The 11,737-nt window shown below is 39.3% G+C and overlaps 1 protein-coding gene across 2 annotated transcripts in view; it reads right to left on the minus strand.

Moving 5' to 3' along the window:
* LOC112224684 (inward rectifier potassium channel 16) overlaps positions 1-9,863 on the minus strand; it is a 21,806-nt gene extending 11,943 nt beyond the window's left edge. For both annotated transcript variants that reach the window (XR_006079868.1, XM_024388381.2), the window contains exon 1: positions 9,724-9,863. The gene's annotated coding sequence lies outside the window, so the exon portion shown is untranslated. The remainder of the gene's footprint in view (positions 1-9,723) is intronic.
* Positions 9,864-11,737: the final 1,874 nt, after the last annotated feature.

Below are 11,737 nucleotides of genomic sequence, written 5' to 3' on the forward strand. Positions count from 1 at the left end.
CTGACGTTGTGGATGTTTGTGTTGTTATTCAGAGAATAATATATTGTTGAATGTGATGGTCTGGACTGGGCTGACGTTGTGGGTGTTTGTGTGTGTCCGTATGGTGTCGTTTGTATGTGGATGTTTTGTATTGTAAAAAAATATATATATATTCTTGAATGGAAAGCCCTACTGTATGTCTGTGAATCATCTCCACATTACCACAACTGCTTTCACGTGAAAGTAAATCCTCCTACTATTAATCTGTCTATGTTATACTGTAGAATAACCCTCACTTTAATGACATTTCACTGGTCATAAAACTCAGGATTACAGCACTAACACAGTATGTATTATTGCTAATTTAGCCTAAAAGGAAGCATGTTTTAAGATGTTCAAACTGAAAATAAACCACACAATACTAATTGTGTTAATTAACACAACTGACGTCTTGATTTAAGACCTACTTTATGACGATAAGGCTCTTAATGCTTCAGACCACTGGTGTGCAGTGTAGACACAGTGCACCAAAACCAGAGGCTCTTAGCCCCTAGCGACAATACGTGGTGACCAGTCCTAAGTATATCACATGACCCCTTTATACGTCCCAACTGGCACCCTATTCCCTATATAGTGCACTACTTTAGACCAGAGCCCTATGGGTACAGCAGTATATAGTTAAAGGGTTGCCATTTGGAATTCAACCTCAGTTAAACTTAATTAAGACTTTCGCCTCCCCAGGACAATATGGTCAGTGTTTCTCCAACAAGGAAAGTTTGTCAAGAAACTCACAATGGCCCCCTTCAAATATGTTAACAGGCCGACTCTCTGGTAATATTTTCTACAGGTACCGGCCTTAAACCCTTTCATGTTTAATGTGTTTAATAAGGATAATTCTATTTTGTTTCCTGTGGATGTTAACAGGCTGACTCCCTAGTAATGTTTTATATAGCTACCTTATTAATGCATTTAATAAGGATAATTGTATCTTGTCTCATGTGGATGTTTATCTCATATCAGCATCAAAGATCTGAGTGTTATGTTCCCTCCAAATGTTAATAGTTGTGTGGTACCTTTTTGTTGTTGTTGTTTTTTACTCAGATTTCGATGACCAAGTAAAAAATGGTATTAATCGAAATCTATAAAAACAGCTGTATTTGGAAAAACACAAGCTAGGAGTCTAGGCATGAGTCTTGCAGCACGCTGGTGGAAAAAACACAAGCTAGAAGTCTAGGCATGAGTCTTGCAGCACGCTGGTGGAAAAAACACAAGCTAGGAGTCTAAGCATGAGTCTTGCAGCACGCTGGTGGAAAAAACACAAGCTAGGAGTCTAGGCATGAGTCTTGCAGCACGCTGGTGGAAAAAACACAAGCTAGGAGTCTAGGCATGAGTCTTGCAGCACGCTGGTGGAAAAAACACAAGCTAGGAGTCTAGGCATGAGTCTTGCAGCACGCTGGTGGAAAAAACACAAGCTAGGAGTCTAAGCATGAGTCTTGCAGCACGCTGGTGAAAAAACACAAGCTAGGAGTCTAAGCATGAGTCTTGCAGCACGCTGGTGGAAAAACACAAGCTAGGAGTCTAAGCATGAGTCTTGCAGCACGCTGGTGGAAAAACACAAGCTAGAAGTCTGAGCATGAGTCTTGTAGCACGCTGGTGGAAAAACACAAGCTAGGAGTCTAGGCATGAGTCTTGCAGCACGCTGGTGGAAAAACACAAGCTAGGAGTCTAGGCATGAGTCTTGCAGCACGCTGGTGGAAAAAAACACAAGCTAGGAGTCTAAGCATGAGTCTTGCAGCACGCTGGTGGAAAAAAACACAAGCAATCAAATATGGCCTACAGTAAAAAGTCTTCATTTCAGTTTAATTGAATCAAGTTACACTTTGGTCAGATTACGATTCACACGTTCTCTTTGAGTTCTATTCATCGTACTCTATGCAGTCATAACAGGGTATTTCCGCAGAGGAAGAGCAGGGTACCGTATAGAATGTCTGATATGTATCTCAAATAGTGTTAATTCCTTTTTCATTTTGCTTTTCATGTTAATTAGATGCTTTTGCTGTCAGACACCACACACAGTAGGGTTGGTAAGACGGCAGTTTTACAAATTAGATCAAATCAGGCATTCATTTATTTGAATAATTGTCAATTTACGATAATGCATTTACAGCTGAAGCAACCCAGATGTCCTTGTAAACACAGGCACATCTAGTTACTGTAGGCCACCTGTCTAGGGAGGGAGACACTCACGCATCCACGCACTCACACGGACACACACGCACACACACACACACACGGACACACACGGACACACACACACACAACACACGGACACAAACGCACGCACACACGGAGACACACACACAACACACGGACACAAACGCACGCACACACGGGCACACACGGACACACACACACGGACACACACACACGGACACACACACACGGACACACACACGGACACACACACACGGAGACACACACACAACACACGGACACAAACGCACGCACACACGTGCACACGACACACACACACGGACACACACACACACACACGGACACACACACACGGACACACACACACGGACACACACACACGGACACACACACACGGACACACGCACACAGACACACACACACACGGACACACACCGTTTCCTTGCATGCAGTAACATTACGTGAAGTTGGTGCCCTTCCATATTGTACGTTTGTGCTGAAAACCTTTTCATCCAATGGCAGCACAGTTCACCTGTAATATATCGTAGCCTCTGGCCTGTTGCTGGAGCTTACACCTTCAGTGTACAAAAACAACACGTCAGACTCAACACGTGAATAAAGTGCACACAACCATAGCAAAGCAGGCCATGCCCTACAGTAAACTTCCCTCAAACACACGGATAAGGAGCGAGCAGGACAGAGAATCATAGCATCAAGCTCTAGCCTGGTCTCGGATCTATTTGTGCTTTCTTGCCGAACTCCTAAGGTCATTGTCACACCAATGGCAAGATCTGGGTTCCAGGCTAGTTGAGCTCCTGTTCCACACAGCTCCGTGTCACCTATTCAGAGACAACTGGACTAGAGGGATGAAAGGAGGGAAAGTATTTTGTCCAACCAAACAGGGTGTATTTCTTGTATCACTCAGGGCCCCTCGTTTACAACTCTATGACATGTTCACTTAAAAAAAACTGAAGATAACATTCTGCCACCCCACTCAGTATTCACTGGCATAGAACCGGCGTTGTTCACAGGGGGCTGGAACCGGTGGGTCCAGCCCCCTGTACTGCCCTGGGCCCTTCTGTCACCCCTTTTAACCTTCAGTTCCTCTGTGGACAAACATTCTAAAGCATTCTAAAGCATTTTAAAACATTCTAAAGCATTCTAAAGCATTTTAAAACATTCTAAAGCATTCTAAAGCATTTTAAAACATTCTAAAGCATTCTATTGTTAGGGTAATGGTTTAGATTGTGTAACAACATTGCAGTTATTGTAGAGGGACTTGTTGAATCGGGTTATTTGACCCTTACTGAGTAGTGCTTTACTGCAATTGATTGTGAACAAGGCAACAAAGTGAAGTGAATTCTAACTAGACGATAATGTATGTATGTGAAATACAACTGTTACTAAACCATTTGCATGTACGGTTAGGCAGTAAAGAGTTAATTAAACAGAATATGTACTGTATATATATATTTTTTTACAATAAATATTGAGGACTTATTAATAGTATGAGATCGATATGGCTGGGATTCAATCCCATCATGCTTTGTCAGCTATGCACATTTTAAAGGCAATTTGTCCGTGTTCATGGAGAAAACATTCACAGTAAAAGCTGCATATATCGGCTCTATGGAAAATGTTCTTTAAATGTCAAAACCTCTAATGCGGATCTACAACTGATCGGATTGAATGCTGGCCTTGATTACGTCAGGAAAGCAATCTTGATGACCTTTAATGAGTTTCTACCCAGAAACACTTATTCTCAATTGAATAGATCTGTCGAGATTCAATTTCAATTTGCATAATATGTGCATACACTTTTCAATTCACATTAGTAACGGGTATGTCACAAGCCGAGAGAAGGTTTGGTTGACGTTCTTGCTTTGCAGCTGAAAAGTACTGTAAATGTCACAGTACCCACCAACCAGGAGGCATTGCAAACTATTCAACAAGCTAGCTACAAGCTAACATTAAGCAAGCAACTCTTCATGAATCTACTATATTACGCAACAATTCACAAGCATGTGCAGACAATTAAAGGGTTTATTTTCTCATCTGTACACTCAATACATTTTAGCTTCCAGACAAAAGTGTTACACAGTGTCACTGCTAGCTAAAGCTAACATGTCTTCATCAAGTAACGTTAGCCTATCAAAGATGAATGATTCACCCGCTAATAGGAATATGCAGATTATATTAGATGAGTTTATTAGTCACATGCAGATGTAATTGCAGGGTAAAGTGAAATTCTTAAACTCCTAGCTCCGTACAGTAGGCTTACCTTACAACATTACAAGAAACAATGCTTATTTTTGATCAATATCATGCAAATCATGTAGTTAAAGCAAATTGCGGCTGAAAACGTGAGTATAATTGAACGAGATGTTGAGCTGTTTTATGTGGAAGCACATTCCCACCATTCCAAAAATAAAATGTATATACCTTATATCAGGGCTAAACAACACTCTTCCTGGCGATCTACTGTCCTGTGGGTTTTCAGTCCAACCCTCTTCCTGGAGATCTACTATTTCAGGACAGTAGATCTCCAGGAAGAGGGTTGGACTGAAAACCAACATGACGGTAGATCCCCAGGAAGAGGGTTGGACTGAAAACCAACAGGACCGTAGCTCTCCAGGAAGAGGGTTGGACTGAAACCCAACAGGACAGTAGATCTCCAGGAAGAGGGTTGGACTGAAAACCAACAGGACTGTAGATCTCCAGGAAGAGGGTTGGACTGAAAACCTACAGGACAGTAGATCTCCAGGAAGAGGGTTGGACTGAAAACCAACAGGACAGTAGCTCTCCAGGAAGAGGGTTGGGTAGCCCTGTTGTAGATCATACATATACTGTAGGCTATGTTTCTTCATTTGTAGCATTGTGTGGCGTTTTCCATCTATCCACATTGCCACCGGGAAATGTGGCAAGCTGGCGTTTTGCCCCAGGACTTTTGATTTGTATTAATAAAAAATATTGACACAGAAGTGTTGAAAAGAGAGACAAAGTATCATAGTTTAGACTGATTCACCCCATGATTTGTTTGACAGGATTTTTAGGATTTCATTCTCCATAGGGCCAGGAGTTCTTCCCCTGGTCCCATCATAGCTCACATATAGTAAAACCATGTTTTATAGCTGCTTTTAACACTATGTCTTACCAAGAATTATACCCGGTTAGGTAAGCCTACCAGATCAGAAAAATCTCTGGGCAACCTGGAAAACAATTTCCCCCACACCACCCTGGGGCCCGTGGTGCAACCTCTAAAACCACCACACAATGTTACAAAAAAAAAAGTTTTCTTTGTATGATCTACTATCTCAAAAAGGTTGACTTACGTAGTTCGGCTTGGAGTTCAACGAGACAATTGTGTTTTCATTGCCTTGCTCGGGGGGGGGGGTCCAACTGTTGGGCGAGTGTCGTGCGCGACCTCCCGAGGTAATGCTTCAAGTTGTGATAATTTTGCAAGTTTACACAACAGTATTGCCTCTCGAGAATCGATATCTCTTCGAGAAACTCTCGAAAAATGTCACTTTGCTATCGTTTATGTGAAAACTGTATTATTCATATCTTGTGCCATCTTTGGAAAGATCAATAGACAACACATTTTTTTTTTAAACAGTGTCTTTTTCTGCTCTGTCAGCGTCTAGGTGTCATCGACTGACGCCCTCTACACTTCATGATGCTCTCGGACCACAAACAAACTAGGATGACATCACAGATTCCAATCAGACCAACTCCATGAATGACCTACTCTTTGTTTGCAGTTGTCTAAAAAAACAATATTTTGCTCAAAACAATTTTGTTTTTACCCTTTAGTATGCGTATTTCACTGTATTTATACTTAGGATATCGGTTTTCAACAGTAAAACAACTTCTGGAGGGCGTCTTTAACCTTTAATACAACTTAAAGTTCACAGATATGGAAGATTCAGATCAGAGCTTTGATCAACAACCTATCACTCCTATCACTCTTGTCAACCTATCGCTCCTATCACTCTTGTCAACCTATCACTCCTATCACTCTTGTCAACCTATCACTCTTATCACTCTTGTCAACCTATCACTCTTATCACTCTTGTCAACCTATCACTCTTGTCAACAACTCCTTTTTGTTGTTGTAAAAACAGTCATGTAGGTCTGTAAAAACAGTCATGTAGATCTGTAAAAACAGATCTGTAAAAACAGTCATTTAGGTCTGTAAAAACAGTCATGTAGGTCTGTAAAAACAGTCATGTAGGTCTGTAAAAACAGTCATGTAGATCTGTAAAAACAGTCATGTAGATCTGTAAAAACAGATCTGTAAAAACAGTCATGTAGGTCTGTAAAAACAGTCATGTAGGTCTGTAAAAACAGTCATGTAGGTCTGTAAAAACAGTCATGTAGATCTGTAAAAACAGATCTGTAAAAACAGTCATGTAGGTCTGTAAAAACAGTCATGTAGGTCTGTAAAAACAGTCATGTAGGTCTGTAAAAACAGTCATGTAGATCTGTAAAAACAGATCTGTAAAAACAGTCATGTAGGTCTGTAAAAACAGTCATGTAGGTCTGTAAAAACAGTCATGTAGGTCTGTAAAAACAGTCATGTAGGACTGTAAAAACAGTCATGTAGATCTGTAAAAACAGTCATGTAGATCTTTAAAAACAGTCATGTAGATCTGTAAAAACAGTCATGTAGATCTGTAAAAACAGTCATGTAGATCTGTAAAAACAGTCATGTAGGTCTGTAAAAACAGATCTGTAAAAACAGTCATGTAGGTCTGTAAAAACAGTCATGTAGGTCTGTAAAAACAGTCATGTAGGACTGTAAAAACAGTCATGTAGATCTGTAAAAACAGTCATGTAGATCTGTAAAAACAGTCATGTAGATCTGTAAAAACAGATCTGTAAAAACAGTCATGTAGGTCTGTAAAAACAGTCATGTAGGTCTGTAAAAACAGTCATGTAGGACTGTAAAAACAGTCATGTAGATCTGTAAAAACAGTCATGTAGATCTGTAAAAACAGTCATGTAGATCTGTAAAAACAGATCTGTAAAAACAGTCATGTAGGTCTGTAAAAACAGTCATGTAGGTCTGTAAAAACAGTCATGTAGGTCTGTAAAAACAGTCATGTAGATCTGTAAAAACAGATCTGTAAAAACAGTCATGTAGGTCTGTAAAAACAGTCATGTAGGTCTGTAAAAACAGTCATGTAGGACTGTAAAAACAGTCATGTAGATCTGTAAAAACAGTCATGTAGATCTTTAAAAACAGTCATGTAGATCTGTAAAAACAGTCATGTAGATCTGTAAAAACAGTCATGTAGATCTGTAAAAACAGTCATGTAGATCTGTAAAAACAGTCATGTAGGTCTGTAAAAACAGATCTGTAAAAACAGTCATGTAGGTCTGTAAAAACAGTCATGTAGGTCTGTAAAAACAGTCATGTAGGACTGTAAAAACAGTCATGTAGATCTGTAAAAACAGTCATGTAGATCTGTAAAAACAGTCATGTAGATCTGTAAAAACAGATCTGTAAAAACAGTCATGTAGGTCTGTAAAAACAGTCATGTAGGTCTGTAAAAACAGTCATGTAGGACTGTAAAAACAGTCATGTAGGTCTGTAAAAACAGTCATGTAGATCTGTAAAAACAGATCTGTAAAAACAGTCATGTAGGTCTGTAAAAACAGTCATGTAGGTCTGTAAAAACAGTCATGTAGGACTGTAAAAACAGTAATGTAGATCTGTAAAAACAGTCATGTAGATCTGTAAAAACAGATCTGTAAAAACAGTCATGTAGGTCTGTAAAAACAGTCATGTAGGTCTGTAAAAACAGTCATGTAGGACTGTAAAAACAGTCATGTAGGTCTGTAAAAACAGTCATGTAGGTCTGTAAAATCAGTCATGTAGGTCTGTAAAAACAGTCATGTAGATCTGTAAAAACAGTCATGTAGGTCTGTAAAAACAGTCATGTAGGTCTGTAAAAACAGTCATGTAGATCTGTAAAAACAGTCATGTAGATCTGTAAAAACAGTCATGTAGATCTGTAAAAACAGTCATGTAGGTCTGTAAAAACAGTCATGTAGGTCTGTAAAAACAGTCATGTAGATCTGTAAAAACAGTCATGTAGGTCTGTAAAAACAGTCATGTAGGTCTGTAAAAACAGTCATGTAGGTCTGTAAAAACAGCCATGTAGGTCTGTAAAAACAGTCATGTAGGTCTGTAAAAACAGTCATGTAGATCTGTAATTAAAAACCTTAGATCAGTCTCAGGTTTTCCATTGTTGTCGTTGTCATCAGATCGTAGTTGTCAGTTTAAACTCTATCCTTACTCAGTTGTTGTGTCTCAACACTTTAAATCTAAAAACAAGACGTTGACAACAGCACTAATCTGTTTCTAGGTTTAGTTTCTTAGTGAAAATGTATTAAAGCACAAATAGAAGTAAGACAAACTGTTGTTAAACCAACAAAATGTATAGAATTTACACTTTCAGTATATTTTTAGGTTTCTCAGTGGAAAGAAGTGATGTTAGAAGAATTGAAAAGGACCTTTAAATGTCAAGCCCTTATAACGCAAATCTACGACTGATCAGATTTAATCCTGGCCTTTATCACTTCAGGAAGGCATGCTTGACTGTTTTATAACCAGAAACTCTTATCTTTGCTTGAGCCATGCTTGAAAGATCAATATTTATGAAACAGTGTCTTTTCTGCTCTGTCAGCATTCTGTGCATCATCTCAGTGGAAAGAATTGACGCTCGATGGGAAGACACTTGCTGAATCAACGTTGTTTCCAAGTCATTTCAATTAAATTATGTTGAACCAAAGTGGAATAGATGTTGATTTGACGTAAGTAAAGCTGAATGCTTTAAATATCCCCTGTGCAAGACCACAACATTATGTTTTCATTATGCAACTCACAATACTTTGGCTTGAGTTGCCATTCGACTACTAAGGCATTTTCCGTGTAATAAGTTGTATTTAGTAATTGCATGGCTCTCCATTAACCCTCTAGAGTCTACGCCCTATCTAAGCTGGGGAGGGGGGTTCTAAACTAACATACAATATGGACTTGTTTTAAGAGGGTCATAGCAAGGATTATTCAGCTATTTGAGTTAGAATTTTAAGACCCCTTCAAGTATCAAAAAAATATATATTTTTTGGGGTATGAAACATTGAATTTGGTATTACTGCTATTAGCCAATAGAAATGCATTGAATACTAGATTCACTACATGGAACATAGACCCCAAAACATTTTCAAAGGGAAGTTTGTTCTGAAGTGCCTATTCTATATCTGAGAGACCAGGAAACGATTTACACTGCATTAAAAAAAAAAAAACTTATTTTAGGTGCTGAACTATCCATATATACTTCCATTTTTTATTTTTGTTCAACTGGTACCCGGGAACCGGGTTATTGTGTTAGTACAATTTCCACGGGGCGAGGACATTGTAGGCCCAAGAGTTAAATAATAAACAGTCGTATTTTAAAGCAAAGTTGTGATTAACTAAAAAGAGAGAAAAAGAGATTTAAAAAGAGCGTTGTTGTTTCATACCTGTTACAAAAGTAGTCTGGAGTCGGGCTACCTCTGTGTGAGGCTGCTTCCTGTGTGTAGGGAGGAACCAGAGCAGAGACTGGTACAGGTGCAACAACAGCCTACTAGAATGAAATCGGCCCACCTGTAGCTGTACAAAGTAAATATAAACACCTCCCCTTAGGTGTGTCCCTGTGTTTGTCTGGGTAGGCCTGTTTGTGTGCATTATCATAATGGTAACCGTAACAACCTCCATGGCTCAGAGCAGGTTGTTGTGTCTCTCTCCTTCTGTTCATCTTTCTGCAATACATTGTTTCCAAGCTGTTCAGCGACTACTTTGGGTTGTATTGATGATTATATTTCCCCATCTATACTGATCCTGATCTCTAGTTCTAGACAACCTCTCATGGGAATCAGGAGAGTCCATTGAACAAGGGTGAGAAACTCAACCGCCTCTTTCTCTGTCTGGACGTGAAACGAGTCCAAACATATTTGTTAAATAGTTGAACAACCCTCCTGACAATGGTTCAAAATTAGAGCTTTTCAACCTGTATTCGCCATGACTTGACCACATAAAGAGTAGAGGAATCCCACTATCCCTCATGTGCCCACTCTCTCTGTTTCTCTATGAATTGACCATGAAGCCCATATTTCCAGTCTCAGAGACATGACACATCAGACTCAAATGTCTCTTTGCTTCCCTCTCAATAGTTTCTCCAGAAATCCTCATTAATTGTCAGAAGCAAGAAAAAATTAAAATAGGCAGGTTTTTCAGATTTGAGAATCTGTTGAGTAACCTATCCCCCTAATGGTGTCGTAACAAAAGGTTTGTTTGATACACACACAAAAAATAATCTGAATTTGAAGGATGATGGTTGTATGTGGAATCATACTAACCAAAATAACCTTTTGAGTCCTTTAATGGTTCTTTTCAGTTAAAAAAAAAAAGTTATTTCATCTCACTCAGGGTAATAATTCCAATGTAGGGGCGGTAGCTCATTAGCATATGTGGGGGCTTGGTTTGCACACAGCTCTGTGCAAATGCATAGTGCCAACTGTAAAGTTTGGTAGAGAAGGAATACTGGTCTGGGCTGTTTTTAATGGTTTGTGCTAAGCTCCTTAGTTCCAGTGAAGGGAAATTCTAACGCTACAACATACTCTACAACATATTCTAGACGATTCTGTGCTTCCAACTTTATGGCAATAGTTTGGGGAAGGCCCTTTCCTTTTTTAACATGACACTGCCACCTTGCACAAAGTGAGGTGCATACGGAAATAGTTTGTTCGAGAATGGTGTGGAAGAACTTGACTGGCCTGCACAGAGCTCTCACCTCAACCCCACCGAACATCTCTGGGATGAATTGGAACACCGACTCTAAGTCGTTCTGGAAAAGAGAATCTACTAAATGGCCAAAATGTAAATGTTAAATGTAAAAAGGCTTTTAAACATAGCCAAACCTTTTTTTTGGTGTTATATAGAATATATATAAAAGGAATATTATATTAAAAGGTTCCGTATAGAACCAAATATGGTTCTGCTACAAAGCGAAACAACCCTCATTTGACACTATATAAAACCGTTTCTTTTTAGTGTGTACAGTACAAACACACATATACACAGTACACAGTACACATTACACAATAGGACAAATATAAGCACCCACATGGCTATTATAACCCAGGTAGGGTTGTTGGTGTTGTGGGCCCACAGGGCAGGGAGATATGAGGCAATGGAATTGGGAGATCCCTTTCCTTCCTGACTTTTCCATCCTGGCGGTGTTGACGTTAATGACATGTAAAGGTATCTAGGGCTGAACAACACACATGCTGTACTGTAGTTAACAGGGATTATCTGCCTGTCACCTCAGATGCCCAAAGAGAGCTGGGCTTCTGTCTGAACATAGAGGGAATAATACTCTATACTGGATTTGAATGATTCTTTATGCAATATTGCAGTAGAAGTAACTAGTCAGCTTTCGCAATACTCCGTTATGCCTCTAATGAATGACTTTAAAAATAAAATAAAATTGATGTG

This window comes from Oncorhynchus tshawytscha, linkage group LG25 (assembly GCF_018296145.1).
Source record: "Oncorhynchus tshawytscha isolate Ot180627B linkage group LG25, Otsh_v2.0, whole genome shotgun sequence".
In the NCBI taxonomy this organism is placed as follows: Eukaryota; Metazoa; Chordata; class Actinopteri; order Salmoniformes; family Salmonidae; genus Oncorhynchus; species Oncorhynchus tshawytscha.